Source organism: Lepisosteus oculatus, chromosome 7, assembly GCF_040954835.1.
Source record: "Lepisosteus oculatus isolate fLepOcu1 chromosome 7, fLepOcu1.hap2, whole genome shotgun sequence".
NCBI classification, from domain to species: domain Eukaryota; kingdom Metazoa; phylum Chordata; class Actinopteri; order Semionotiformes; family Lepisosteidae; genus Lepisosteus; species Lepisosteus oculatus.
The window spans coordinates 15,928,406-15,947,611 of NC_090702.1; the positions used below are offsets into that span (position 1 = coordinate 15,928,406).

At 32.9% G+C, this 19,206-nt stretch overlaps 1 protein-coding gene across 2 annotated transcripts in view; it reads left to right on the forward strand.

Moving 5' to 3' along the window:
• Positions 1-2,851: 2,851 nt before the first annotated feature.
• Positions 2,852-19,206, forward strand: part of sema3ab (sema domain, immunoglobulin domain (Ig), short basic domain, secreted, (semaphorin) 3Ab) — a 217,624-nt gene continuing 201,269 nt past the window's right edge. For both annotated transcript variants that reach the window (XM_015352900.2, XM_006633561.3), the window contains exon 1: positions 2,852-3,147. The gene's annotated coding sequence lies outside the window, so the exon portion shown is untranslated. The remainder of the gene's footprint in view (positions 3,148-19,206) is intronic.

Genomic DNA, 19,206 nt, shown 5'->3' on the forward strand with positions numbered 1-19,206 from the left:
GCTGTATTGCTGCCACACCTACACTCTGTGAGCTTCTTCTTCCCAATACATCGTGTTCCCTGCTTCCAATTTTCCAAATGATTACTACTTCAGATTGACCAATTCCTTCTTTGATCACACCTGCTCACTGCCAGTCAAAACCTACATTCTGCAGAATCCATTCAAATCTGAAATCTGATTATAACTCTCTGGTGCCCTGTTATAATGTATCTTGTTTTTCCAAACAGTGCATTCTTATATGATCTCCCAATCCCAATGCCTAATACCTAGAATGATATATAGAACTGAATTTTCACAGCAAAAGCTGTTATCTGGAATGTCATATTTTGTAGGATTTTTCTGATTTAAGAATTGTGTTACAGCACGAACTGTATCCAGTCTTAAATAAATAACTAAATAAAATCTGAACAGTGTTAAGTAGGTGATGTCATTATTTCCACGTCACATTTAATTTAATCACAATAGTTTCTTCTCCCAGACATTGTCTGTGCAGAGGGAACATGCCAGAGAACATATTTCCATGATTTACCATTGGCAGCTGCAGACAGGAGGAACTGTAGACAGTGGTGTACCACTTTCCCCGAGTTCTGCTGAAGTGTTGGTGTTTTTCTTTAAGCTTTTCAGATTTTCTAAAAAGAACTTTGGCTGACTTAGATACATCCCTGAGAAGCATACAAATCCACATATACACTATTATTATTATCATCCACAGTTATTTAACAATCTACACATTTTAGGGCCTTCGTTGTAGCAGAACTTTTTATGAGATGGGGAAAAAAACAATCATGCAGCACAAATTGAGAATTTTATCTTCAGCGGATATTGTATCTCATGTTAAAAACATTGACTTTCTGAATGGAGGTCTATGTCCTCCTTTTCCATTACCTTTGAGCATGTCAGCAGACCATGGATGGGGTTGTTTGAGTGGAGCCTAAGGTGGTGGTGGTGGGGGGGGTCTTTTGTATATTTTTAACTTATGAAGGTAGGGGAGCCTCAATAATGCTTTTTCATAGAAATTAATACACACACTCTGTTCTGCTCTCAATTCAACAGTTTTTCCACCCGTTTTCAAAGGCAGGGGGTTCTTATTCAGACACAAAAGACTTGGGCTACTGTATATAAGATACCATAATTTACAACATCTACATTATATTTTGTAAACTGGCACAAGACACAGCAGTATCCTCCATCTAAATGAGAAGTGCCAGATTCAGATTTAACTCGCAAAATCCCATCTGTTGCAATATTTAAACTATAATCCAGCTCCATGTGATGAGTCGTATGAAGAGCCCAAAAGAAAATTATTTTCTAGTCTTTGGCCTATATTTTGCTACTCCTGTGGTATTCTTGTGCACTTATCTCTAAGGAAGGATTAGTTTATGCAAACATTAGATGGGAATTTAGTGAGTCTGTGCAAAACCCAGCCACCGTTTGAAAACATATATTTCATATTTTTGTGTACAAAATAAAAAATGAAGTTGTGCAGTGGTTCTGATAGCAGTGTCATGAAGAGTATTCAGCAATTACCATAGAGATGCAACATTTCTTTGTAAATGTCTGGTCTATTGTGTACATTTTGAAACTCCTAGTTATGAAGCTCCTAAAAATAAGCTCACCTAAACTTTTAAAAAGAGCTAAATTATTATCCTACTGTGATAAAGTATGTGTTTTATTCGCTTATTATTATTATATTTATTTTTTTGGAAAACAAATGATACAAAGCACAAAATAATTAGCTAAATAGTTCTATAACTGGCTTAGCAATGACACTGGTTACTGGTCTGGTTATATTTTTCATTCTCAAAACATAATTCTCATGCAAGCAGGCTTAGTGAGGTCCTTACTTCCTACTTTAGTGTCCAACAATTAGGAAACCTGTAATCTTTACAGTAAAAATAATTATTTCACATTTGAAAACTTAAAGTTAAGTTTTGGATGTGAAAAAATGCTAATGGAAGAAGTTCTGATATAAGCAACATTCTTAAGAAATTAATATATATATATTCCACAGTTTCCTAATGGCATTGTAAGAGTTAAAGATTACTTCCACTTAAAAGATTAAAATTCCTGGTTATTTGCTCTGAATCTTTGTGGGATCAACACTGTGTTTTTTCAGGGTGTTTTCAAAATGCTAAATTATTTACAGATGTACAAACTGTATGTGTGTATATGTGTGCATGCACGTTTATTTAAGAATTGAAGATAATTTGTTTTACAAGACAAAAAAAACAAAGTCTTGAATATCTAAATCTAAACTGCTCACATAATTCAGACAGCACAATTTCTAACCTAGTAATATTGTGAAAAATCATACAACCCCAAAAACCATATTCCATCATTAAAAAGCCACGTTCTGGAACATTCATTTCTCAGGATGTAAGTGAGCAGTGTCTTTTGAAATTGGAAAAATTTTATCATCCAACTGTACTGAAATACTTCAAGTATAATACTGTATGTAAAAATAATTTGTGGCAGTACAATAACAGTGAAAATGAGGATCCTTCTGCTTCCATCTCCCAACCTCTAGGATGTATTCAAAGACAGAATAATAAGAAATGTTCTCATACTACAGCAAAGCTAATTTAGGAATGTAAAGAGTATTTTCATGTTTATTGATTAATGAAAGATACATTTCCACACATTCAGCCGGCAAACACTTGGCAAGAGGTATCAGATTTGCTTTGCGGGATTAGTGTCTTAGTGGTGCTTGGTAGCAAGTTTCTGTACAGAGTGTTAGACTGGTGTCAGATGCTATCACTTAAGAACTGCTAGCACCAAACAACTGCTAGATTGCTTCTACTTGGAGCCGCCTGTCTCCCCAATCTCGTACTGTATATCTACACAGTTTAAAATAGTGGCTTAAAAGAACCTTTTTTATATATTTTCTCCTCATCTTCAGACAGTGTCACCGTTGAACTTGCAATTCATCAGTGATTTGGGAACTGTGGTTTATGTGTGATGGGAGGGCTGGATTTTGAAGCCAAAAGAGAGAACAGGAATGCAATGCTACTTATTCATGCTGTCAGCTTCTCAATGACCTACAGTATGATATGTTATAACCTTAAGGAGCCTTAAAGAGTTACATTCAGCAGTCTCTGACAATTCTGTACCACTGAGCCCGAGAAGTTTCCACAACAAATCATCAAGGTAAGAAGACTTATTTTTGCATATAATGATTAAAATAAATCAGTCTTTTTAGGGTTTACATATAAATACATGAAGTTTTCATTGTGTGAAAGCTTTATGAAGAGGTTTTTAATAAGTATTATAATGTAATCAATTAAATCTAACTGTGACAATTATGTTTGTACATCTAAAGTACATCTAAAGAAAGAGAGGGAAATGCAAATGCAAAAAACACCATTTGGATACTTAAGATATAACTTAAGATCTGTTCTGGATAGAAAATGAAGCTTAATGAGTATTTGTATTTGTGCAGCATTTGAAGAATATTTAGTTGTTTCTGAACATAGTAAGAAATTAGCCTCTTCTTTGGTTTTCATATTTTCTAAATTAAAAAAGGCTTAAGTACATATGATCATGACGATAGCTGTTACCAATATGTAATGGATTATTTCACCAAACAATAAAGAAAAAAAAACATTTAAGAAAGTATAGCCTAGTCTATCTTTATAGACATAAAAATTAAATTTAACAATATCATTGAACAATGCACAATGCATAAACCATTATTTTTTTCCATTGTGACTGTACCTAGTAGAATTGTGGGGGTGCACATTTTTATACCATGAGTCAAAACTAACTTATCTTGATACTGTAGCCATTTGGGATTTTTTTCGCATTATTATTTAGCAAAAAATGCTTTGAAGAAGAAGAATTTCAGGAGTCTGGGATTTCATGTTAAGAATAGTCCCAGGTGAAACTAGCACTGCAGCTGCTGACATAATGACAACCACTTTATCAAAGCCATGGATGGCCATGGGATATCTGCCAAACGAAAAGCTATAGCTTTCACACAAGCTACTCATTAAGTTAACTTGATAGTGATCCTGCTTTCAGACCACAATACATGTTTGAAATGAGTCTTTTTTATATCAAGATCAAACATTTGAAATATTTACTTACATATAATATTTAGTTTAATACTTTTCTTGCAATCCTCAGACACATCCCACAATGTACTCCTCAATTTATATATTTAATTAATCTTTAAGTTAGTTAATTCTCCAGCCCCATCCTTTTCAACTCAGTTGAAGTGTTATATTGCCAAAATGTAATAATAGATAGAATAGATAGAAGTAGAAATTTACTTTCTACTTCTCTCAATTTCCAACTTTTTTGGAAAAGGAACAATGTTATGGAATTTTTATATATTAAGATTAAACAAGCCATACCATATATTTTTGTTATAATGTGAATGTTCCTTTCATCTCTTTGATTACATTTACAAGAAAGTAAATTTATTTTTCCTGCCTGTATGTGAAGTAGCCACATCTTCCATGGGTTATTTGTTTGCGGTTAGTTGTGTTGCAAAATTAACAGAAGGTCAAGATGGAGATGGCTGGTTTTGGAGTTGTGAAAACATACTTGTTCAGGACAGTGTACAGTATGTCATTTTTGACAGCTCAGATATTTAGGTATTTACTGGTCTGATCCACAGAATTAATCTGAGTCTCATATTCCATCCACTGTGACTTTAGGTACTACTTGGGCATGTTGGACATGTCCTGCCAGATCAATTTGAATTCTCATGTAGAGCAATGACAGCAATGCAGAGAAAAATAAAAGTGTGAATTTTATTTTAAAGCTTATCTTACCTACAAAATATGTAGTTCTATATGGTGATTGCTGGAAAGACATCTTGTAATCATTAAAGCAGTACTATGTAAAATATCACAATAAAATAGGAAAAATAAATTGGTATATAATCCTTCTAAATCCTTATATTTTATTACATAGTATACACATTTTACAGTATCTATTTAGTATACACCTAAATAGTTGATTGCTAAAGTGTAATTGGCATAAACGTTACACAATCTTTGCATGTAACATTATCTGAATGACTAATCCAAAAAAGTTTTGAACTTCAGTTTTTAAATAATATTCTTCATATACAGTACTGTATATGGAGTGCATTAATATAATTACTGGATTGCCTGCTTAGTTCTATATATGTTGGTGTAAAAGGGTTGCATATACGTACAGTATGTTATAATGTATACTGTAAGTCTGATGTGGTATAGACGATTTCTGAGGTGTGAAGGTGGAAATTTGGATTTGTAGTGTATTGGAATTTCCTAAACAGTCCATTAGGTCATTGTAGTTCCTGTCAAGTGTTGAAGCTTTTTGCTGCTTTTCTTATATACAGTATGCTAGTTTAAGTGTAATTGTAAATTCTGCATTGCTGTTCAAGTTGGTTGGATCTATTAACTGAATGAAAATATGTGATGGCAGTTTCCATTTGTGTGAGGACTAATTCAGTGTTGAATGTAATGCATTTGGATGGAATGCACTTGAGTAGTATACAAAAGAGTGTAAACATTATTTATGTTTCTTCAGTGTTATTTTCTTTTTGTGTATTGTGTTTCTCTGTACTCAAATTGACACTCTGGGCTATCGAGTAAATTTAGTTTTTCAGATTATCTTTGATTGCAATAAAGAATACATTCTGAATGGAATATGATTCTCATATTTTAATAAACTACAATAGTTTGATTTCTTTATTCATTTACTTTATTTTATTGTTAACTTATAACAATAATAAAAAGTATAAAAAATAAAAAGTATACAAATCTTTTAAATGACTGTGGTTGATGATGTTACAACTTTTATAAGTTTTTGAACTGTTGTAGTAATAACATGACGACTACTTGTTATGATACCCTGATATGCTTGTACAGCAGCTCTGGCATTCTGGCTCTGTTTAGGCTTACTGAGTTAAAAAAGATTCGAGTTTGGTTTATCACAATCATATATGTTTATCCTTGTTTCTGATTCTCTGTAAAATAATATTTCCCTGGCTCCAACTACAGTTTTTAGTGCTGCTAAAATATCCCTTAGTAAGACATTATTGACAGCATACAACAATGGAGTACACTCATCTTTTTCAAGCATAAAGTCCCCTGACACCATTTAGTAATTCAGGCCCTTTTAATAAGTAGCAACTGGTGTTGAGACAATTTTTTTAGCTTTTAGTAGTGAGCAGTGAGTGATTTACTAAATTACTGTGGAGTTAAGCAGCCTTATGTTTTGTCATATTTTTGGATTGTCATTTGTCATACAGCACTTATCCAAGAACCATTTGTAATTTCTATGAGAAACAAATAGCAGTAAAGGAACACTTGCTGTTAACCACATAGGTCACATAGAGTGTCTCTACTTTCTTTGTTTCTAGTAACTTAAAATATACATATCTACTGTATAATCAGACTTTGTATGCGATTGTTGTATTTGTGTACTAAAAAACGTAATGTAGTTCAATGAAAATGTGTCAGTGTAACATAAACTTCAAATCTAATTTAAATACCTTGAAAGCATTTGGCTGTATAGTACAATACGTACTACATGTCTTTTAGTCTTTTGATAGAATCTGACTTTTGGGAAACAAAAATACAGAAACACATGCTTTTAATCTGTATTTCACCATTGTAACTGATGATAAACCAATATAAATACTGATTTGCTGTTGATACTGATCAATGCATATATTGATTGATGAAAACTAAATTGAAAGAAAGAAATATTTCATTGTTTCATTAATATGGATCTCTAACCAGTATTAATATTGAATTGCTTGCTTATCTATCTTGTTGGGCACCATAAGTCTTAAATTTCAGAGATTTGTAAACTTTGTAGTCACAATGTTTCCATTAAAGGAAACACAATTGCCAAGATTCAGAGGCTGGAGCGCTATTGTGACAGACAGTTTTATATTTGAGAAGTTGAAGGAAAAATATTTTTTAGGAAACTTCATAATTTACAGTAATCTGTGTAGTCTGTAGTTAAGTTACTATGCAAAGTACTGTATTACATCTGTAATGCATTATCCTCCAACTTCTAATTAATTAAATAATATAACCCTTCATACAACTACTTTACTTTAAAAGCAGCTTCCCCAGCACTATAAGGTAATCAGGTCTGAAACTTGTTTCTGCACTATCATAAGGCTTTAAAAGGCAGCTGATGGAATTGTCAAAATGCTTGTGCCATACTAAGCAATTGTTCAAAAAAGCAAAATTTTGATTAACATTCATGTAGAGGAAATACATCTAAATAGCAACCAGTGCAATGTGGGACCATGTAAAATAATTTGGCTTTACTGAATTATTCTCAAATAAACCCAGCAAAGCAGTACATGTTTCTGTTTACACAAAGATGTTTTTACTTACAGTATGCTTGTCAGTACATTGTTTCCTCTTTCCATTGCTTTCAGAACTACATCATTGAAATATCCAGTTCTGTACAAGTTTTGTATGTTGATATTTGTATTGATAAATGCATAGACAGATGCTGCATTCATGGCCAATTACAGCTTGTCAAACAACATTAGAAAGATTTCTGCCTACATGTTAGTTTTGCACCTCATGTTGTCTGTTATGCTTTTGTTAATAACTATTAGATATTTAAAAAAAGTTTTTTTCTTTTTTTAATACTCTATGAAGACTCAATGTTACATATATACCAACTAAAGAACCACTTCCACTTCATTGTCTGTGTTCTAGGATGGTGTCTTCTCAGAATTGTCCATGCAATTCGAATTTCAGAATTCACAGCTGTCAATGCATCACCAATGTAGGGCTATACTGATCAAACTGAACTGTAGCAGTTCGATAGATAATACACAGTGATCTCTGAATATTCAACAATAGTCATTGTTATAAATGTACATATTTCTGAAGAACTAAACAAAAAATGAAGAGGCAATAACTTTGTCTATTTTTTGGCTATTAGCCTTTGTCTAATTGTGCTTGTTGTGTTCAATAGAGCAGTTTTCTGATTGTCCTTCAATAGACACAACAATCTTCAAATGTACTGCTGTTGTTTTTTTATCTATTCCTGTCTGAAATGTATGTTTAATTAAAATCAATCTCACCATTCTGAAACTAAATAGTACATATTTAAAATTGAATGGATACAGCATAAATGTCCATATCTGAGGTGCACTAGCATAAATATACAGTACTTTAGAGTGTACTGTTTGGTTTTGCATTATTATTTTAGCCCTGCTTGTATCTTGCCAGGATAAAACCATATCCTTCATTTCATTCCAGTGCATATCAATGTGACTGAAATCAAGAGATTATTGTCTCTTTACACTTCAGCTTTTGTATTCTAACCAATTCTGCGGTTAACCCCAAAGCATCTTTGGAATTTTTATTATTAAAAAATAACCTTTCCCTTTTCTTCCTTTTTTTGGCTGGTACGATATTATTCTAAATTCAAAGCTGAAGCCTGTTAACATTTACATTAATACTTTCATTTTATTTGAATTAGAAGCTTAACAGTAAGCCATGATCTAAAACTTGGTTATTGCAATAACTTGCTTAGCTTTTTTTTTCCATTGCAATCTCTTCTGATATAGGCTGATAAATACAGTATGTTGACATAAACTCCATCTAAACTGCCAAAGTATTAATGAGATCCAATAGTGATCAAATAGTTTGTTTTGGAATCATTTGAGCTTCAAATTTGTGCATAATTTTTTTTTTCTGAAGAATGGAATCAATCAATCAAGACCCATCTCAAATGTCAATCAAGCTGCTCAAATGTAGTTTTCTGTAAGTATATTTGGTGAAACATGAGAAAAATAAACATTTTTATTGCACTAACAGAACATTTTCAGACATTTATGCCACCAAAAATAAACAATAATTAAAAAATTAGGGTGGTATGGTGGTGCAGTGGTTGCTCAAACTGCGGGTGCTCTGGTTTCAATTCTGGACCTGGGCTGCTATCTGTGTGAAGTCTGTATGTTCTCTCTATGTTTTGAATGTTTTTTCGCCAGGTTTCCTACCACTGTCCAAAAACATACAGGTAGGTTAACAGACTTCTGGGATAATTGTCCCTACTGTGATTGTGCCCATGTGTGTGTCTGTGTGCCTTTCGATGGACTGATGTCCTGTTCAGACTGTATCCAGTCTTGTACGCATTGATTGCTGGGAATGGCTCTGGAGGGATAGATATAAACAGTTAAATGAAATGAGTCCTGAATTATTGTACATATTAACATATTGACCAAGAGTGCCAACTCATAATATTTTTACAGTCTCTCAGTATATCATGCTTTATTTTGTTTTTACACATACAGGTAAAGATTAGAAAGTATTATTGTATTTGAATCTATCTAAAACATACACATTTCTAAATCTCAAAATAGTTAAACATCAGATTTCATACACATATTGGTATTTTGTTTGCCACCTTAAATGCTGCATTTTGGTTTCTTTTTTGTGCAAAGCTAAAAATTGTCCTTCTTGAATGGTCAAAGATATTAGATGATTTTGAAATTTTAGAGATTTCAATAAACCAGATATGATCAGTTCACTTTGTTTACAAATGTGTTGTAGACAAATATGTTTTGAATGTAAACATACAGTGTGTATGTTTTTAAAGCCAGAGTCCTCACTTTACCTTAGTGATTTTAGCACCGATGAATCTTCAAAACATCGAAAAAAGTTCACTATCTGAAAGTATTATTATCAAACAGTAAAAGATGACATCAGGGTTGCACATATTTGAAAAAAAATAGCTAATCTAAAATATGAAAGAATAAAAATGAAATAGTGATATTGGATTTTTATTTTCTCTAATAGAGTTTAAAGCTTTATATTACACCAGTCAGTGTCATTATTCCTGCCAATCAGCTTACAGAATGCTACACAAAAATATGTCTCTAATGGAATAGTGATTTTGCATGAGAAACTATATTCTAAGTGGAAAGAATTACAGAGAATAATGCAAAACAGAACCAGTTAAATATACCGCAAGTAAGCTGTTTAATAACAGAATGCAGATGTATATTATCCCCTTAAACAACTAGCCTTCTGAGCAGTTTACACATCATTGTGTTGATATTTTCCATGATACATCGCACTTTAATATAAAGAGAGAGCATTGAGAAAAAAAAAGAGAAATTTGGGTTATTTTTTTCTTACTTGAGTAAAGTTAGAATTATTGCTACCGAGTTGCATTGGTATCATAAGTATTATGTGTATATATTGTATAGTATAGTAACTCCTGATATTCTCAATATAATCTGTAAAAAAATGACCGCATTACAAACCACAGAGCAACATGATGTATGGGCCCCTTCAATTCAGAATGGCAGCTTGGTCTGTTATTTAGTTTGCCTATAATATACAGCTAGTAAAGGTTATCAATAAAAAATGTAATGAATAGCATTACAATTAAAGCATGCAAATGCCACCTTTGGTCACAAGAACTTTTAAAATGATCTATTGTAAGAAATTCTTGAAATGGGCTAATAATTCATTTTCATTACAGTGAGGAAGTCATTAATGCACAGCATTTCAGAGATGGAACAAATGTAAAGGCTCATGGCCAAATTAAACTTAATTGTTTATTAGCTTTTTTAAAATTATTTTAACTGGTACACATGAAGGTGCTTGAATAACTACAGTAAACTTAATGGTAATTGATTTGTGCAATCCAATCAAAGAATAAGAACTAATGTTTCCTAAATAAATCGGTGCAGATCAAGTTTAAATATCCACACAGCAAAGTACAGTAAATGGTTGACCTTGGAAAGGTCACTGTAGAAAGCATAGAAACCTGATGAGGTCCAGTTCTAGAAAAGCCAACTTGTATTTTTTCTATACTGTAAATTGGATATACTGTAAGTATGCAAAATAATATTTGGTAATATTATGGATACAGCATATGAGAGATTAAATCCATAATCCATTTCCAATGTCTAATTAACCAGGCAAGCAATGGGCACAAGGCAGGATACACCCTAGAAGGACACACACTCACTCACACCACGGCCAATTTTATAGAAGACAATTAACCTTCCAATATGTATTTGGACTATGAAAAGAAACCGGAGTACCCAGAGAAAACACACATTAACATAGGAAAACCCATGCAGATAGCACCCCAATTATTGAACCCAGGGTCCCAGTGTTGTGAGGCAGCAATATGAACCACTGCTCCACCATGCCATCCTTTTGTTGTCTTACAATCAGAGCCATTAAAAAAATGCTCTTGTACAGTAAACATATCCACATAATTTACTATAAACAAACCTCAATGTCTGAAGAATAGAAATACACTTTGGACTAACATGGTTTGTATCAGGCTTGTTCTTTCCTGAATGCTTTTCCAAGTTATTTTTCCTTAAGATAAATATTCTTGCAGGACTAGATGTTATTGTGTTCACAATTTGGCCTATGGTTTCACTGTCGCTAAGATTGAACTACTTAATGCTAATTTATGTCATTAAGACTACGGCTCTTGCTAATAAGGGATTGTGAAACTGCCCTTGGAGTGTACTAGTATACTTTACTCATGATTTAACTTAATTAAAGATGGCCTTGTACACATTTTGAGACAAAAAATCAAATTAAGGATAATGGGAATAATTCAATATAAATGGTTAGCATACTTGGTAAAATGAAAAAGCGATATTGCTTCACTGGAACACAATTCAATTAGAAATTATAAAATGCTGATTTTATAATTATACTGTAGTTGGTGCAATGAGAAAAATTGTCAGAAACATTAAATATAGGTTATACAAAAGTGACGAGGTTGTGTTGCTGGTACCAGAATTTCCATTCATCTGTTTTCTTTTTTTATACGCTTTGTGTTCCTAATATAGAGTTCAAAGGCTCATAGAAAATACTTTTTTTTTTACTGTGGGTCTTATCAGTAGAATACGGGAAAAACACTTTCATGCATTTAACAAAAAATCAAACCAGCTGTGAAGAAAACCGAATTAAACTTGTGACCTCTTAATTAAAACCATGGTCTGTCTCACATTACATGCATGTTGAAAATCATGAGCCAATTTAGAAACCTTTTTCACCTTTTCATAAACCATAGTATAGTCCTCTGAAAGGTGGGGTAGCCTGGAGCTAATTAATATAAGCCAGTGTATTATTTTATGTTTTCCCATGCAGAACCTTTTTCAATAATAATAATGCTCTTTACTTGAAACAGGTTACAGAAATCTGGAAGCAGATACAATTTAGCAGAAAATGCCTGTGTAGTGTCAGGACCATAAAAATAATACATCATGGGAAAAAAAAGGATTTCTGTTTGTACTCCATTGAATGGTTGAGTGACTGACGCATATTAATTAATTTCCTGCTATTCTTCAGCAGATAACCTTATCTTCTAAAAAATGTTGAAGAGTGCTAATGAATTGCTTTAAAACATTGTGCAAGTTCTATATATCTGTCTTTTTTCTAAGAAACCTGGACAGTTGGAGATAGTATATAGTACTTCCAATGTAATCATTTTACTGCTATATTAGCTCAATTAAGAAAATCTGTTGTGTTGAACATTTTATACTAAAGGGATTTTTTACCACCAGACAAATGAGTATTCTTTGAGTATTGGAATTTTGACTGCCTTGTTGGCAATGGAAGATTTGTTTCCACTTTTCGTCTTCTGTGTACTACTGTATATTAAAACTCTGCTTTGCTATCAATACCATATTTGTCATTTTTCTACATTGTTAAGAAAAAGGGTTAAAAAGAAAATGTAATAATTTGTATCATGTATCTTTTTAGAAAAGCTTACATGCTTAATTTATACTCTGTGACAACAAACATCATCCTTAACTCTTCAGCTTTCCTAAAAGAAATGAGGACTGTTTGAAGTGTAGTCAGACATATGGAACAATTTCCTCATCAGTGTCTTATAGATATTTTTAAAAAGGAAATGATTGTGAGCTCAGGGATGCCAAAATATTACTAATCCAGTGATCAGAGTTACGAATTGACCAAAGCAATGAATATAACAATAATGGATAATGATGGCTATCATGATCATTCCTGAATTTATCCCCCTGTGTTTCCAATCCACTTTAAAAAGAGGAACAGTGATGGTAAATTGAGGTATCTGTGTTTTTTTGCTCATCCCATTTCATTGCTAAAGCAGAGTACTTTTCTGCCAGTAACTTGAACCATATGGCCATCCTTTTGATGTGTCCTCAGTGTTAGTTAAGGAGTCATGGCTTTCCGTTTCTCCACCTGAATGCGATATGAAGCAGACTTCCTTCACTGGCCCAACTGCTTATAGCACATAATGGATGGGCTTTTTGACAGATTGTGTATGGAAGATGTACCAGAGGAAATAAACAGCCATTTAAAAAAAAGTTAGCCTAAAAATAGTCATAACTGAAAAATGTTAGTTTTAAGTGCTGCAGATTGGTTTTATAAACGTTAACCTTTCAGAAAGGATACATACAGTTCAGTAGTTTATGGGGACATTTTCATGTCAAAGCTATTGTTATGATTCTCTCAAAATGCAATAAATTTAACCTTTACTTGTTTTATAAAAAATAATTAACCCCCACTGTATTTCCAATCTCTTTGTGAAACTAATGATATCCTTTGGGAGGTAGTTTGAAACAATGAACAATTTCAAAGAAGTAATGTTTATCCAGTTATAGGCATTAGCTTTTTAATCTTTCCACAATAAATTGTGAGTTTCACATATGGCAGTGTGGGTTTTTTTTCTTCAGAGTTTGATTTAAATTTCATGAGCGCCTGTAAAAAAGTCAAAGTGTGCGGATGTTTATATTTTGGTTTGTACAGTCCTAGGCCAACACCATTTATAATATAGAACATGTAAAGGTTCATTCCACGTGGAGAAGAAAAGAGACACAATGTTTGTCACACCTGAAAGAGACCATAGTTGAAATGCTGCATCTTTTTTTCTATTCAATATGGAATAAACCTGTACATGTTCCATTTGCAGCCTACGCATACTCATGCAGTTACTTATTTGTACTTCAGTTTATGATATGCCGAAGGCAATTTAATTCAGTTTATATCTGTGGTAGAAGGAATGAGTTACATACATAAAGTTGTCTTTAGTTAACTTAAGTACAAAGAGAATTTGAGTCAATTGATATATTTTCCCCTTAATTACTCATTATTAAGCTATTAGGATAATATTCAGTCTTAGAAGTCCCTATTTTTCAAGTCTGTATGTGTAAATGAAACATATAAAATTAAAAATAAGTGTTTAAAAAAGTCAATGTAACATCCGAAGAAAGGTCAGAGAATAGTTTCTTGAGCCAAAGATATTTGTTTTCATAAAAATACAACATATCAATTTCATTTCATTATTGTTAATTATTTTTGTGCGTGGCTATCATTTATTTTCTGATTTAAAAGTTACTATAATTTGTTTTACATTTGCAAGAAACAGTAGCACTAAAGGATAAAAACTGTATTAAAGTAGTTTTCAGTCATAGGTCCAGTAGTATGCATCAAGGTTTGTTCCTGTTGATTAGATGTGGAGTAATAAAGGGCGTTCATTAATGAGGCTTAATGTTTCACTGTCTACTTCTCTCTTCGGAGGTGTTATCAAAACTTCATTTTCTGAAAGAAGTTGTTTGAGACAGCAAACTAATCAAGATGTATTATGCTATTATAATGTTCTATTTTGTACCGTAACTAGAAGACAAGGCAACATTTCATGTCATTCTCCGGAGACATTTTGCCATGTGAGCATTACCACTGACAAGCTGATGTGTCTTAATTTCCCAGAATCTGTCATATTCATTTAATTTGGTAGACAAGCCTGCACTTCTGAGAAATGGAAATCAATTTCTTCTCTTCTTTCTGGATGTCAATCTGGATGTCAATCTGTTTTTTTATTTTCTCTACTGAAAATAGGTAAAACTTCAGTTAATAGTATTGTATTTTGTTTGATGAGTTTAATCCCAGCAATGGTGTACTGAGATTCAGAGACATGTAAACCAAAAACCGAAACAGGACTATGAAGAACAAGCAAGAGTTGTGTGTTTTAAAAAGCATAAATCATTACATATTACAAAATCTACATTTTTTTTCTTTTGATCTTTTTCTCATTCTTACAGCTAATAAAACAACAAAAAACATAATTTAGCAAAATATAAGAATTGAATGGACCTAACAAAACTGTAAACTTAACTGGTGAATAATGAAGCTAAAAGTCTCATAACTTAGTGGTTCTCTTTCTCACAAAATAATTTTTAAGTGGATAGCTAAATTATCTTACATTTTTCTAAGTGAAAATGTTTCATCTTGATGTGATTATAAAAATACAGGGAAAAATAGGGGCATTTACAAAATTCTAAACTCCAGATGAAGTTTACCCCAGTCCTTCTAATCCATGAACCTTTCCATTTCAACCAGACCATAATGCAATCATTGAACTAATTGTTGGGCTAATTTTCCAAAATTAAAGTTTCTTCCAGGAATTTATCATTGTGGATTTACTAACACATTCAGTATGAAGCCTTTAAGAATTAGTTTTACAACAACAGAAGAACAATAAAGGATGAAATAAAATGTTTCCAACATAATAACTGAAAACATCTCAGCAATGGAAAGACACACCTGAAGAAGGCTCCACGGCCGAAACGTTGTGTTCTCTTTCTTCTTTTTTTCAGCATGGAATAAACCTATTACTTGTTCCATGGAAAGAATATGGCTGATATCTATCCATTCTTTTTCAAATTGCTTCTTAGTTGCCTGCTGAGATAGGTTTCAGGGGAGCCAGAGCCCATCCTAGCAGGCAATGAGTGCAAGACAGGATACACCCTAGACAGAATGCCAGTCTGGACACACACAGACACAGATATGCACACACTAACACCAGGACCAATTATCCCAGAAGACAATTAACTTACTGTACCAGTATGTGTTTGAACTGAGAGAGGAAACCATAGCACCCAGGAGATACCCATGTGAACATGGAGAGAACAGTACAAACTCCGTGCGGAAAGCACCTCAGGTCCAAAATTGGACCCAGGGCTGCAGTGCTGCAAGGCAGCAATGCTAACCACTGCACCGCTGATATATTAAATGAAAATTTAGGACAATCAGGACAAATCAACATCATACGTAAAGGGGCAAAGTTCTATATTAAATGGTATGAGCTTAGAAGTGGCGGATAGTATTATTAACATTCTACTTAGGGAAACAAGATATTTGTTTAATACAACGACATCTCTTTTAGTCTCCAATGTAATGCCCATTCATTGAAATTGTAACAACCCTGAACCAAAAAATAGACCAATAAGTCTGTAAGTCTGACCAATAAGTATCTGTAAGGATATAAGGTTAAACTCAAATAGAAGATCATATTAATGGAAATAAGATCCATGGGTGTATTCAACACAGTATTAGAAAAGGCAGCACTTGGTTCACTCATGTCTTAGAGTTCTTTGAACAAACAAAATAATAATGGGCACACAGAACAGAACATATGGTGTGTTTGCAGAAGATTTTTGATACACTTATTCTTAAAGGATTATTTTTTAGAATACTAAGAGTAGACAATAAAGGTATTGTGTGTATTTTATTAGACAGTATAGTGTATTGAACAGGGTTCAAAAATTGCATTACCTTATTATTCTTGAAACCTCATTGTAGAATTCTGGCACAACAGAAGACCCGGTCTTGTGACGCAGAGGAATTTGCCGCTCTCTAGAGAGTGGTGATGTGTGGCTCTGGGCCCACTAATAACTGTGATCGAATTCCAGCAGGGATGGAGTAGAGCTGCAGTTGTCATTCCTACTGTGCAGAATTTTCCCATGGTAGAAGACCTGATCTCTTGGCACAGTGAAGCTCATTGCTCTCTAGGGAGTGGTGCTGTGTGGCTTTGGGCCCAATCGTAATTGTGATCAAATTGCAGCAGGGACAGACCAGAGCCGCACTTGTCACTGGTACTGTGCAGTATTCTCTCATAGCCAGTTAGGGTGTGGGAGAGTGGGTATGCTCTTAACCCTGAGAGCAATTGTGATTGAATCCTGCCTAAGGCAGAGCAAAACTACATACATTAAACCATTGCTATTCCAAATTGAAGAAAATACTCTTGTGAAAGACATTCAATTGTCTGTCGGCACATAATTTAGATTATTGTGGGCCATGAAATGGTAAATGAAATCTTAGAATATATAGAGTAAAGCACATAATTTTAATAATGGGATATTTTCAAATTGAATGTATACAATGTACTGTTAATATCTACTTATTAAAACAATTCTGTACTATTTTAGTCAGTATGTCAAAAATTATGTTGTTGTTGCTCAATTCTTCAATAATCAGTCCAGAGAAGAGAAACCAGAGATATTTCTTGATTCAAAAGGAATATCTTATTCATACAAGATAAAATAACTAAATTTCTTTAGTCTTGAATAGTGAGGACTATTAGAGGAACTGATTTTTCAGTTTAATTTACAGTTAACCCTATAAATTCAGAGGTGAAACATGCATTATTGAAACAACATAATCATAGAATAAGATACTGGCAGGATAAGATCCTCAAATTAATTGGCTACCAGCAACCAAATTTGCTAATTGGGTCAAATAGCCTCCTCTCACCTGTAACCAGTCTTATTTTCTTACAGTCTACAGTTGCAATTCACTGGAAAAGGGTGGCTACTCCCAGCACTGTTGAATGTTGTTTTGTTTTCCTTATAAAAAGAAAGTGTCTGAGAAAATATAAACAAACAAATAATATAACATTTTACACTCTTAATCTTCTTATGTTACCTACCTCTTTTTAATTTGGAATAGCCATATATTTAAAATTTCTTTGCTGTACAACTATTTACAACCTTATAGTTGCTATTCCTATACTGTACTGAGAAAATGAAGACCTGTAAATGTCCTCTGACATGCTCACTTGCTAGTGCCATTTATCTTCAGACAGTGTGAGCTCCACTACACCTTAAAGGAGAATTAGCATTGACTGAAGTAATAGTGTATCTCTCACTAATGTATTTGAAAGCTTTCAGACATTTGACATGTTTAAGGTGTCATTAATTTGCAGATTAAGGCATAAAAGTCTTGCTGTTTATTGCCCCCCTCCATACCACTGGCATATATTTTTATATCAATGGCACAACTTAATATAAACAATTATATTTCTTCCTTCCTATCAAAGGTTGCAAAGTAAATTTTGTTCGGAAATATTGGTAGACCTTCATTATAGAGGCAATAAATTTATGTATGAATCTCTTACAACATCTAAGGACATTGACAGAATGTTAATAACTTGGTAGTGAGTGAACTTCATTAATTACATGATTATGAAGTCAGACATTTAGCATTTATACTTAATTCATGGCTTTTTTAACATCAATAACTGTTTTTAAAACAATTATAAAATGTCATTGGTACCTTCTAGCACAACATCTTACTGAAGTATCAGTTTCAGGGTATCTGTGTACAGTATCATATCACCTATTACATTGTGCAGAGCTTCAGTGTTTTCTAAATGTTCTTTAAATGTAGTTTTAATTGAAACTGTTTTTACTGTTTTGTGCCCATTTGCTGCTGATTTAAGCTCTGGCTCCCCCATGACCCTGTATTGGACAAAGTGGTTAGAGAATGGAGGGATGGATTATAGAAGATAGTCTTTGAAAATAATGGATACAATATATTCTCATATACAATACAAACCATAGAAAATGTACCTTGAGCTTTCAAAAAAAGGTGTTATAGTATTTTGATCTGTACTACTCTTAAAAGTAGTGTTCTTTTCCAGGATACATAGAAAAAATTATGGATAGATTAAACCCTGTCATGGCTTCTGATGAATGATAAATTCTTAAATTTACATTTATAGGAATTAACAGTTTTATTTAACACATAATATGCTGTGTTTAGATTTGGATTTGGCTTTAGATGTGTTTCCAGGTAAGATGCAGTAAAATAAAGAGTCAAATATAAAGTGAAGTGCTGGAGATGGACATCACACAAAGAGATGTCCCACAGATTTTGTTGCTTGGATTGCTGTTCTTTCTCCAGGGTATTGCAATGACCTACAATAGATAAAGGTATCAACAGTATATTGGTACAAACAATATAAAAACTAAAGGTGAATAGTAGACAACAATGCAGTTCGAACAAAACAAAATGATTCAGATAATATTAATATGTGGAAAGATATATAGCAAAATAACTATGAAGTTATGACAAATATAAAGCATAACCATACCATAGGTGTGACAGAATTAAAAAATGCTTAAGAGTGCTCAAAGAGAAAAGC